The sequence below is a fragment of the Monodelphis domestica genome, chromosome 2 (genome assembly GCF_027887165.1).
Source record: "Monodelphis domestica isolate mMonDom1 chromosome 2, mMonDom1.pri, whole genome shotgun sequence".
NCBI classification, from domain to species: Eukaryota; Metazoa; Chordata; class Mammalia; order Didelphimorphia; family Didelphidae; genus Monodelphis; species Monodelphis domestica.
The window spans coordinates 23,911,515-23,924,506 of NC_077228.1; the positions used below are offsets into that span (position 1 = coordinate 23,911,515).

General features: G+C 42.7%; 1 protein-coding gene across 2 annotated transcripts in view; it reads right to left on the bottom strand.

Annotated features, from left to right (window-relative positions):
• MROH7 (maestro heat like repeat family member 7) overlaps positions 1-11,340 on the bottom strand; it is a 75,814-nt gene extending 64,474 nt beyond the window's left edge. For both annotated transcript variants that reach the window (XM_007480534.3, XM_007480533.3), the window contains exon 1: positions 11,250-11,340. The gene's annotated coding sequence lies outside the window, so the exon portion shown is untranslated. The remainder of the gene's footprint in view (positions 1-11,249) is intronic.
• Positions 11,341-12,992: the final 1,652 nt, after the last annotated feature.

The window sequence follows — 12,992 nt, forward strand, 5'->3', positions numbered from 1 at the left end:
AAGAGCAAGAAAGCTAAATGGCTGAGAAAGAAGGAAAGGGAAAGGTCTGCCCAACTGAATGCAGAATTCCAGGGAATACCAAGGAGAGATGAGAAGCTTTTCTTAAGTGAACAATAGAAAGAAACAGAAGAAAGCAATCGAATGGGAATAATGAGAGATTTCTTCAAGGAAATTAAAGATATCAAGAGAATGTTTCATGCCAAGATGGGCTTGGTAAAGGACAAAAATGGGAGGGATCTGCCCGAAGAAGAAAAGAATAAGTAGACGTGACAAGACTATATGGAAGAACTGTGCCAGAAAAGTATTAATATCACAGATTAATCACCATGATGTGGTGACTGATCGAGAGCCAGCCATCCTCGAGAATGAAGTCAAGTGGGTCTTGGGAAGCATTGCCAACCATAAGGCTAGGGGAGGTGATGGCGTCCCAGCAGAGCTGATGTTAAAAATGCTGCACTCCATAGGCTGGCAAATTTGGGAAATGCAGCAGTGACCACTGGTTTGGAAACAATCAGTTTACGTCCCAAACCTAAAGGAGGGCAACGCCAAAGAACGTTCAAATGACTCAACAATTGCGCTCATCTCAAATGGCAGCAGGTCATGCTTAAGCTTCTGCAAGCTACACTTCAGCAACGTGTGAACCAAGAAAAAGCAGAGGAGCAGGCTGGTCTTTGAGGAGGCAGAGGACTGGGGACCACATTCCAGAAAAACAGTCACATCTGCTTCATTGACTGCACTAAAGCCTTCTCTTTACGGGTCACAACCCAATGTAGCAAGTCCTCAAAGAGCTGCGAGTGCCACGTCATCTTACTGTATGAGAATCGAGAAGCAACAGTTGGAACAGGACAGCAACCAACTGATGGGTTGAAGACTGGGAAAGGAGTCCAAGAAGGCTTATTTATTTAGCGTATATGCACTGTGCATCATGGGAAATGCCGGGCTGGACAAATCAAAAGCCAGAATGAAGGATGCTGGGAGAAATATCAACTCTCTCACGTAGGCAGATGTCACTCTGATGTCAGAAAGGGAAGCATTAGGAAGCCTCGTGAGGGTGAAAGAGGAGAGTGGAAAAGCTAGTATGAAGTTTAACATGAAAAAAGCAAAGATTTTGGCAACTGGTCCCATCCCTTCCTGGCAAACGGAGGGAGAGGAAATAGAAGCTGTGGCATTTTCTACTCTTGGGCTCAAAGATCACTGCAGATGGCAACGGCTACCATGAAATTAAAAGACGCTTGCTCCTTGGAAGGGAAGCTACGGCGCACTGCAAGGCAGGGGCATCGCCCTGCTGGCAAAGGCCTGTATAGGCAGAGCGATGGGTTTTTCCAGTAATGAAGATGGCTTTAAGGAGAGCTGGGCATTGTAGAATCAGGGCTTTGGAACTGTGCTCCTGCAGACGACTTATCTTCTTTCTTAAAATCGATACTGTGTATTGGATCAGAGGAAGAAGAGCAGTAAGTGGGTGAAGTGACTTCTCCAGGGTCACCTAGCTAGGAAGTAGGAGGCCAGATTTGGACCCAGGACATGCTACTTCTAGGCCTGGCTCTCCATCCACTGGGCCACCTGGCTTCCACCTGGAGAAGTCTTTTGAGAGTCCCTTGGGCAGCAGGGAGATCAAATCAGCCAATAGCTAAAGAAAGTAATTCAGGCTGTTTACTGGAAGGTCAGCTACTGAAGCTGAAGCTTAAATATAAAAATAAAAATAGATAAATATAATGAAAAGACCCTGATATTGGGAAAGACTGAAGACAAAAGGAGAAGGGATGGCAGAGGATGAGATGGATAGATAGGGTCGTGGAAGCAAACAGTGTGAGCTTGGACAGACCAGGATACAGTGGAGGATGGCTGAGTCTGGCTGGGCCATTGAGTCATGAAGTCAGACACGACTGAATAAGTGAACAACAGGAAAGCACACACACACACACACACACACACACACACACACACACACACACACACATATTGAAGTCAGGGGCTCCCGGCTGGAACCCTAGCTCCAAACACTCTCTAGCTTTGTGCTCACTCCCTCAACTGTCTGAGCCTCAGTTTCCCTCCTGTAAAATGGGCATCAAAATTCTTTTATTTCCTACGTTACTGGGCTGTAATCCTCAAAGCACCATTAAAAGGTGAGCTATTATTCATGAACTTTTAAGCTCTGTTTTTCTTGTTGAGGGAGTCTGGGGGTAATAAGTTATTCCTTTCATCTTGGGGCAGTCAGACTTTTGAATCAGGAGCAGGGTTTCCACTTCTGGCTTAGCATGGAGGGGCAGTGCTGGTCTTTAGGGAGCCAGAGTGGTATAGTGGGAAGTATACTGGACCTGGATTCAAATCCCAGCTGGGTTTCTTTACTGTGTAATGCTAACAGCTAGCAGTTATTTAGAGCTCTATAGATGTTGCAACAACCCTGGGGAAAAGGTGCTATTATTATCACCATTTGTAAATGAGGACACTGAGGCAAATAACGTTAAGTGACTTGCCCAAGGTCACACTTCTGATAAGCACCTGAGATTGATTTTGAACTCAGGTCTTCCTGGTTCCTGCTAGGATCAGTGTTCTATACCTTGTAGCCCTAGCAATTGCCTTGCCTTTCCCCATTTTAGACCTCAGGTTCTTCCTCCATAAAATGAAGAAGCTGGACCAGATGGTCCCTTTCACCTGGAAATCCTGATCTAGACTCAAATCCCATCTGGATTTCTTCTCTATCTGTGTGATCTTGGGTGAGGCCCTTCTCCTATCTGGTCCTCAGTTTCTTTCTTTGTAAAATGAGTCCTTGGACTGACTGATCTGGAAGGGCCTTGCTGGCCCCTAGGACTCCCACCTATGACTCATCCTCTGCCCTGCCTGCCTCCACCCAGGACAGATGCTCCCCAGGAAGCTCAGAGATTAGGCAATAAAACAAATCCTGCTGTCCAAGGCTATGGGAGAATCATTGACAGAGCCCTCCCTGGATCTTGCCTCCCCAGAGCCTTCTGGCATTAACCCTATGCGGCCAGGGACACAGGCCTGGGGTAGAGGGCAGATCATGGTGCGTTAAGATGATTTTCTGCAGCTCACTTAGGCTAAGAGAAGGCTGTACCAAGCCTGCAAGGGGTCTAAGGGGCCATTTATTCCCTGCTTCACTCCCAGTGCTGGAGCCCCCTCTACAATATCCCTGCCAGGGAATCACCCAGCCTCTACTTGCACACTTCTAGAGATGGGGAGCTTACTACCTTAGGGGGGCAACCAGTAGGAGCTGAAGGAGGCCTCAAAGATCCTGAAGTCTAACCTCATTTTACAGAGAACTAAAGAAAGGGAGTTAAAAGGCTGACTTCCGGGTAATCATGGCTGCAATCTAGACGCTGCACGCTTTCTCTCCCCAGCACCGAACGAAATAGACTACATCAAAGGAGCATAAAATCACCTTTGGAGGAACAGAAGGACTCCCCAGGACCCCACAGAGGCAAAGGTACGTGGGGCTTGAACATTTCCACACTAAAATAAGAAGGAAAAGCTTGCACAGAAAAGTGAACTGAGCCGCCCTTCCCCCACCCCACCTCCCCCACTAAACCAGAGTGAGCTACCTGAGCGCTCACCGGGACAGCGAGTGAGTGGGGAGCGTCTCTGTCTGGGGGGGCACTCCAGGGTCCTTGGGATCTGGGGACTGCCAGGAAAAAACGTCTCAGGGCGCTTTCACTGGAGAAGCCAGCGGACTTCGGGCGGGCTGCGCTGAACAAGGCGCGCTGATTATCTGGGCGGAGCTGAATACCTGGGCTCAGCTGAATACCTGGGCTCGGAGGCTGGGAAGAACTAGTCTGAAGCAACCTAAATTCACAGAAAAACCGCTCTTATAACCCAGACCCCAGACCAAAAAGGAAAGGGAAATAAAACCACCAAAGGGATGGCTCACATGGCCCAAAATCAAGCCTCCAGGAAGAAAGGGAAAAAAGTGACTATTGAAAACTTTTATGGTGGAAGTACCCAAGGAAAAGAGGAGAATGAGGGGGAAATCCAAAAAAATTCAGAACACGCCTCCCAAAATGGAAACTATCAACAAGCTCTGGAAGATCTCAAACTGGAACTTATCCAAAAGATGGAAACCTTCTGGAAAGAAAAATGGGAGAAAGAGATCAGCTGTCTGACAGATAAGACTGCTCAATTGGAAAAAGAACTCGAAGCATCCAATAGAAGGGCAGACAAGGCTGAAAAGCAAATCCAGTCCCTAATGACCAGAATCAAGCACCTAGAAGAAAGTGAGATGATAAAACAGCAAGAATCAATAAAGCAAACCCAAACAATTAATGAATTGGAAGAAAACAGAAAATATCTCACTGAGAAGGTCACGGACCTGGAGAACAGAGGAAGACGAGAAAATCTCCGTATCATCGGTCTCCCAGAAAAACCAGAGGTAAACAACAAATTGGATTTTATTCTAGAGGAGATTATAAAAGAAAATTCCCCCCACGTTCTGGAGCAAGGGGGCAAAATAGAAATAGAAAGGATTCATAGAACACCTTCTATACTAAATCCCCAAAAGACAACGCCTAGGAATGTAATTGCCAAATTCAAGAGCTTCCAAGTAAAGGAGAAAATCCTACAAGAAGCCAAGAAGAAGAGCTTCAGATATAAGGGGGCTCCGATAAGGATCACACATAACTTAGCGGCTAACACACTAAGAGACCGCAAAGCATGGAACACGATATTTAGAAAGGCAAGAGAGCTGGGTCTCCAACCAAGAATCAACTACCCAGCAAAACTGACTATATACTTCCAGGGGAAAGTATGGGCATTCAACAAAATAGAAGATTTCCAAGCATTTGCTAAGAAAAGACCAGAGCTCTGTGGAAAGTTCGATATCCAAGCACAGAAAGCAAGAGAAACATGAAAAGGTAAATATGAAAGAAAGGGAAAAGGAGATAAATCTTATCTTTCTCTTTAAGTCAAACTCTCTTCTATAAGGACTACATTTACATCTAATTATATATATTAATATGTGGGGAAAATGTTTTGTGTAACTCTCATAAATTGTATCATCATAAGAGTAGTTAGAAGAAACATGCATAGGGAAAGATTGGGGAATCAAGAAGATTTGGGGAAAGTTGGGGCAAAAAAAGGAAAAGGGAGGGGGGAACCGTGATAATACTAAGATTAACTTCAAGAAATAGGGGGGGAATCAATAGAATAAACTTTCCCATATAAAGATACACATGGGAAGAGGAGGGGAAGAACTCTCATATGAGAAGGAGAGGAAGAGAGCGTGAAGTGGAAGTACTTAAACCTTACTCTCAGTGAAATCAAATCTGAGAGGGAAGAACATCTAGATCCAGTGGGATCCTGAATTCTATCTTATCCATTAGGGCAAGAAAGAAAGGAAAATTAAGGAGGGGGAGGGGGGAGGGAGTACAAAAAGGGAGGGAAGGAGAGGGGGGAGGGGAAGGGAGCATAAAAAGGGAGGGGCTAGAAAGGGAAGCACCTCAAGGGAGGGGACTAGGGGGACTGACCTAAAGTAAATCACTGGTTCAAAAGGAGAAAGCTAAAGAAGAAAGGTCAGAACTAGGGGAAGACATCAAAATGCCAGCGAATCCACAAATAACAATCATAACTTTGAACGTGAATGGGATGAACTCACCCATAAAACGCAGACAAATAGCAGAATGGATTAGAACACAAAACCCTACCATATGTTGTCTTCAAGAAACACATATGAGACGGGTTGACACTCACAAGGTTAGAATTAAAGGTTGGAGTAAGACCTTTTGGGCCTCAACCGATAGAAAGAAGGCAGGAGTTGCAATCATGATATCTGACAAAGCCAAAGTACAAATAGACCTGATCAAAAGGGACAGGGAAGGTAAATATATTCTGCTAAAAGGAAGTATAGACAATGAGGAAATATCACTAATCAACATGTATGCACCAAATGGTATAGCATCCAAATTTTTAATAGAGAAACTAGGAGAATTGAAGGAGGAAATAGACAGTAAAACCATATTAGTGGGAGACTTGAACCAACCACTATCAAATTTAGATAAATCAAATCAAAAAATAAATAAGAAAGAGGTAAAAGAGGTGAATGAAATCTTAGAAAAATTAGAATTAATAGACATATGGAGAAAAATAAATAGGGACAAAAAAGAATACACCTTCTTTTCAGCAGCACATGGCACATTCACAAAAATAGATCATACACTAGGTCATAGAAACATGGCACTTAAATGCAGAAAAGCAGAAATATTAACTGCAGCCTTTTCAGATCACAAGGCAATTAAAATATTGATCGGCAAGGGTACATGGAGACCCAAATCAAAAATTAATTGGAAATTAAATAACATGATACTCCAAAATCGGATAGTTAGAGAAGAAATCATAGAAACAATTAACAATTTCGTTAAAGAAAATGACAACGGCGAAACATCCTTTCAAACCTTATGGGATGCAGCCAAGGCAGTACTTAGAGGAAAATTCATATCCCTGAGTGCATATATTAACAAATTAGGGAGGACAGAGACCAAGGAATTGGAAATGCAAATCAAAAAACTTGAGAATGAACAAATTAAAAACCCCCAGAAGAAAACCATACTAGAGATCCTAAAAATTAAGGGAGAAATTAATAAAATAGAAAGTGACAGAACTATTGAGCTAATAAACAAGACTAGAAGCTGGTACTTTGAAAAAACAGACAAAATAGACAAAGTACTGGTTAATTTAATTAAAAAAAGGAAAGAAGAAAGGCAAATTAATAGCATCAAGGATGAAAAGGGGGATCTCACCTCCAATGAAGAGGAAATTAAGGCAATCATTAAAAACTACTTTGCCCAACTATATGGCAATAAATTTACCAATCTAGGTGATATGGATGAATATTTACAAAAATATAAATTGCCTAGACTAACAGAAGAAGAAATAGTTTTCTTAAATAATCCCATATCAGAAATTGAAATCCATCAAGCCATCAAAGAACTGCCTAAGAAAAAATCCCCAGGGCCTGATGGATTCACCAGTGAATTCTATCAAACATTCAGAGAACAGTTAACCCCAATATTATACAAACTATTCGACATAATAAGCAAAGAGGGAGTCCTACCAAACTCCTTTTATGACACAAGCATGGTACTAATTCCAAAGCCAGGCAGGCCAAAAACAGAGAAAGAAAACTATAGGCCAATCTCCCTAATGAATATAGATGCAAAAATCTTAAATAGGATACTAGCAAAAAGACTCCAGCAAGTGATCAGAAGGGTCATCTACCATGATCAAGTAGGATTCATACCAGGGATGCAGGGCTGGTTCAACATTAGGAAAACTATCCACATTATTGACCACATCAACAAGCAAACCAACAAGAATCACATGATTATCTCAATAGATGCAGAAAAAGCCTTTGATAAAATACAACACCCATTCCTACTAAAAACACTAGAAAGCATAGGAATAGAAGGGTCATTCCTAAAAATAATAAACAGTATATATCTAAAACCATCAGCTAATATCATCTGCAATGGGGATAAACTAAATCCATTCCCATTAAGATCAGGAGTGAAACAAGGATGCCCATTATCACCTCTATTATTTGACATTGTATTAGAAACACTAGCAGTAGCAATTAGAGAAGAAAAAGAAATTGAAGGCATCAAAATAGGCAAGGAGGAGACCAAATTATCACTCTTTGCAGATGACATGATGGTCTACTTAAAGAATCCTAGAGATTCAACCAAAAAGCTAATTGAAATAATCAACAACTTTAGCAAAGTTGCAGGATACAAAATAAACCCACATAAGTCATCAGCATTTCTATATAATTCCAACACAGCTCAGCAGCAAGAACTAGAAAGAGAAATCCCATTCAAAATTACCCAAGACAAAATAAAATACTTAGGAATCTATCTCCCGAGACAAACACAGGATCTATACGAACACAACTACAAAACACTTTCCACACAACTAAAACTAGACTTGAACAATTGGAAGAACATTAACTGCTCATGGGTAGGACGAGCCAATATAATAAAAATGACCATCCTACCCAAACTCATCTATCTATTTAGTGCCATACCCATGGAACTCCCAAAAATTTTTTTTACTGATTTAGAAAAAAAACATAACAAAGTTCATTTGGAAGAACAAAAGATCAAGGATACCCAGGGAATTAATGAAAAAAAATACAAAGGAAGGGGGTCTTGCAGTCCCAGATCTCAGACTATATTATAAAGCAGCGGTCATCAAAACAATTTGGTACTGGCTAAGAGACAGAAAGGAGGATCAGTGGAATAGACTGGGGGCAAGCAACCTCAGCAAGACAGTATATGACAAACCCAAAGATCCCAGCTTTTGGGACAAAAATCCACTATTTCATAAAAACTGTTGGGAAAATTGGAGGACAGTGTGGGAAAGATTAGGCTTAGATCAACACCTCACACCCTACACCAAGATAAATTCAAAATGGATGAATGACTTGAACATAAAGAAGGAAACTATAAGAAAATTAGGCGAACACAGAATAGTATACATGTCAGACCTTTGGGAAGGGAAATACTTCAAAACCAAGCAAGAATTAGAAAGAATTACAAAATGCAAAATAAATAATCTGGATTACATCAAATTAAAAAGTTTTTGTACAAACAAAACCAATGTAACCAAAATCAGAAGGGTAGCAACAAATTGGGAAACAATCTTCATAAAAACCTCTGACAAGGGTTTAATTACTAAAATTTATAAAGAACTAAATCAATTGTACAAAAATTCAAGCCATTCTCCAATTGACAAATGGGCAAGGGACATGAACAGGCAATTCTCAGCCAAAGAAATCAAAACTATTAATAAGCACATGAAAAAGTGCTCTACATCTCTTATAATCAGAGAGATGCAAATCAAAACAACTCTGAGGTATCACCTCACACCTAGCAGATTGGCTAACATGACAGCTATGCAAAGTAATGAATGCTGGAGGGGATGTGGCAAAGTGGGGACATTAATTCATTGCTGGTGGAGTTGTGAATTGATCCAACCATTCTGGAGGGCAATTTGGAACTATGCCCAAAGGGCGATAAAAGACTGTCTGCCCTTTGATCCAGCCATAGCACTGCTGGGCTTGTACCCCAAAGAGATAATGGACAAAAAGACTTGTACAAGAATATTCATAGCTGCGCTCTTTGTGGTGGCCAAAAATTGGAAAATGAGGGGATGCCCCTCAATTGGGGAATGGCTGAACAAATTGTGGTATATGTTGGTGATGGAATACTATTGTGCTCAAAGGAATAATAAAGTGGAGGAATTCCATGGAGACTGGAACAACCTCCAGGAAGTGATGCAGAGCGAAAGGAGCAGAACCAGGAGAACATTATACACAGAGACTGATACATTGTGGTACAATCGAAGGTGATGGACTTCTCCATAAGTATCAATGCAATTTCCCTGAACAATCTGCAGGGATCTAAAAAAAAATACTACCCACAAGCAGAGGATAAACTGTGGGAGTAAAAACACCGCTGAAAAGCAACTGCTTGACTACAGGGTTGGAGGAGATAAGACTGAGGAGAGACTCTAAATGAACACTATAATGCAAACTCCAACAACAGGGAAATGGGTTCGAGTCAAGAACACATGTGATAACCAGTGGAATCATGCGTCGGCTATGGGAGAGGGAAAGGCGGGGGGGGGGGGGGGGGGGGGGGGGAGGGGAGGAAAAGAAAACGATCTTTGTTTCCAGTGAATAATGTATGAAAACGACCAAATAAAATAATATTAAAATTAAAAAAAAAAAAGGCTGGTGCCCAGGTGGTGAATGTCAGAGGTAGAACTCGAACCAACATCTCCCAGACTGCTGTTAGCCAACTTTTCCTCCTGCCCAACTAAGATCCATCTGCCTGGAATTTCCACCTGCTGGGGGCCTTGGCCTGCCTTCTGAAGTTGGCCAATAGATTAGGGAAATGATTCTGGCTCTCCCTACTTCCTGAGCAAGGCAAGAAGAAAAGGCTTTAAAATGCTGCAAGAGATATCTTACAGAAGGGAGGAGAGAAGATCTTACAGTTGGGAAGTTTTCAATCTGATTGCCACTTGACTGACTTATTGCTCCCCCTCCTCATCCTCATCCTCATCCTCCCTACCTCCCCGGGTTGCCATGAATAACAGTAGAAAAACAAATACTATTATTCTTAAAAAAAAAAACCCTCACCTTCCATCTTAGAATCAATACCGTATATTGGTTCCAAGACAGAAGAGAGGTAAGGGCCAGGAAGTGGGGGTGAAGTGACTTGCCCAGGGTCACCCAGAGGGAAAGTGTCTGAGGCTACATTTGAACCCAGGATTTCCCATCTCCAGACCTAGCTCTCCATCCACGGAGCCACCCAGCTGCCCCCAGAGTTAGCGTTCTTTAAGGAGTGGGGACATTGACCTAGTATCAATAGAAGGGGATCCCTGGGCTTAAACCACAGCCAAGCTTTATTCAAGAGATTTGATTCAAGAATCAAACAATGAAATCCAAGAGCCAGGATGTGCCTCCATCCTGTAAGCTCAGGGTCCACTGGGCTAAGTTACAGATTTGACTGTTACTCTGGCCCCAGCCTGTCCCCTCCTAGAGGTGGGGGAAGATGACGGAGAGACCGACATTCCCAGCTGCTTTCCTTGGACTCGTGATCACCAGATTTTCAAACAAGATCGGGCTTTCAGTGGCAATCAATAAGGAAGGAAGGGAAAGAGAGTTTGCCCATAAAGGGTGTGTTTAGCCCTCCCTTTTCCCAGGCCATTCTTCCCCTCTGGAAAACCACCAGGAAGTGCCTGTTGTCTCATACTCATAGCCTGGCCCCATCCCCATCTTTGTTCTGATAAGCCCATTCAACACTAAGGGCCAGTAGCCAAGGGCTTATGGTGAGACTTTCCAGAGAAGTCATCTTTGGGACAGGAAGACTTGGGTTTGAATCTTGCTTCTGCTACTCATGTGGCTTTAGGCAAGTCAATTCCTCTTATGCAAAATGAAGGGTTTGGACTAGATGACCTCTGAGATTCCTAAAAGTCTATGATCCAAAAATGTTCAGCCAGAAATATGAATCTCTAATGGGGAAAATTCAAGAAGTTGAGAGGCAACTTTTTTCCTCTGGGGGTGGTCGAAGGAAGGGAATCTGACTCTCAAAATCACTCTCTATCGGGGCCAGCTCTGAGATGACCTTGACAGGGCTAATGGGGTGTAGAGAAGTCCTCAGGAGGCTATGAAGACTCATCTAGGGTGGCAACCACATAACCTGCAGATCATCCCCAAGCCCATTCCCATGCCAGAGACTCACCTAAGACTCCCTCCAGCCAGAGACTGGGTCAACTGAAGGCCTTTGTGAGGTCACCAGGATCCAGCATCCAAGGTGTCAGCCAGCCAATGGGCTCCCACCTCTCCTGTGAGCAAAGTGGGGGAGGGGGGAGGGAGAGATGAGGCAAGGGAACCCTGGGAAGAATTTGGGACCTCTAGAGCCTTCTCTGATCTTGGGGCAGGAGTCTAAAATGACAGCTGGTCCCTTTTGGGTCTCATCCCACCTTTGGTGACATCCTCATCACTTTGGACCTTCAATATTCATGGTCTGATTCTCTCCAATAAAATTATCTTTTGTTTCTCAACAAGGAGAAAAATCCCGCCATCAGTGGATACTCCAGTGGACATTCCTGTATAAAATAACTACCTCTGCTAATCAAATAAAAATATTAGGGAATATAAGGGCAGCTAGAGGTGCACTGGATAGAGCCCTGGACCTGAGAGAGTCATGAGGACCTGAGTGCAAATTTGGTCTCAGGTACTTACTAGCTGTGTGACTCTGGATAAGTCACTTAACCCTGTTGGTCTCAGTTTCCTCATCTAAACAAAGAACTGGAGAAGTAAATGGCAAACCACTCCAGTATCTTTGCCAAGAAAATCCAGAATGGGGTCACGAGTCATATGTAACAAGTGACTGAAGGACAATAACAATATTAAGAAGTAAGCTCATTTTCTGTAGGTTCCCAGAATGCATCTCCAGGACAACTATAACAAACAAGAGAATAGGGATGAGGAGTCATTTCTCTGTTCCCAAATGGCTTGGATTTCCCCAGACAGATGTTTATACTTTGAAAAGGTTTTGTTTCTTGAGCTTGGGAGTTATGAGTATTTGGAATGGTGATGTGGGGTCAAGAGGGGTAGAGAATCAGCCCTTTCCTGAAACTTTCTAGATCCCCTTTCCTAGGCTGATAACAGGTGGCACAGTGAGTAGTTTGGGATCTGAAGTTGGGAAGACTTGATTTTATATCTTACCTCAAACACATTACTAGCTGTATGACCCTAAGCCAGTCACTTATCCTCTCTCAGCCTCAGTTTCTTCATCTGTAAAATGGGAAGACCAACAGCCCTGCCTCACAGAACTGATGTGAGGCTAAAGTGAAGATATGTGTAAATTACTTCGCAAAACTTAAAGCACGACATAAATGTTATTATTGTTGTTATTGTTATAATCGTTCTTGAGTTTTATGAATCTATATTATACCCAGGTAATTGAAGAACACAGATCGATCTGTGATAAATGGTGAGGTTCTAGCAGTTTCCTAGCTGAATTCACCAGGATACTTTGAGGTTCATATTTGGGATGGGGGCATTTGTTCTCAGTCCATGAAAGACAACTTAGGATATAGAAAACAGAGGCATTGGGTCAGGTCTCACTAAGCATTCAGTAGGTGCTACATTCTTACAGCCTGAAGCTTAGTTGTTACTGTGTTCCTGCTGTTTTCTGGCATAATCAGTATTGATCGCTTGAAGATAGCCATTGAGTAATTTCTGGTGTTCTTAATTGCCCGCATAAGTCCCTCCTTCTTCCCACAAGTGAAATGACTTAACCGTTTTGTTGTGGTGCCATTTGTAAGGCTCTGGGTCTACCAATTGTTTTCTGAGTTTGTGAGGATGTCACCCAAAGAGGGCCTTTTGATCGCTCTCTCAGATTCTAGTTGTTTCACAGGCTAAACACAGAGGCGACCCATTTTCAGTGACTGTCAGAAGCTTCTTTTAGTGCCTGGTG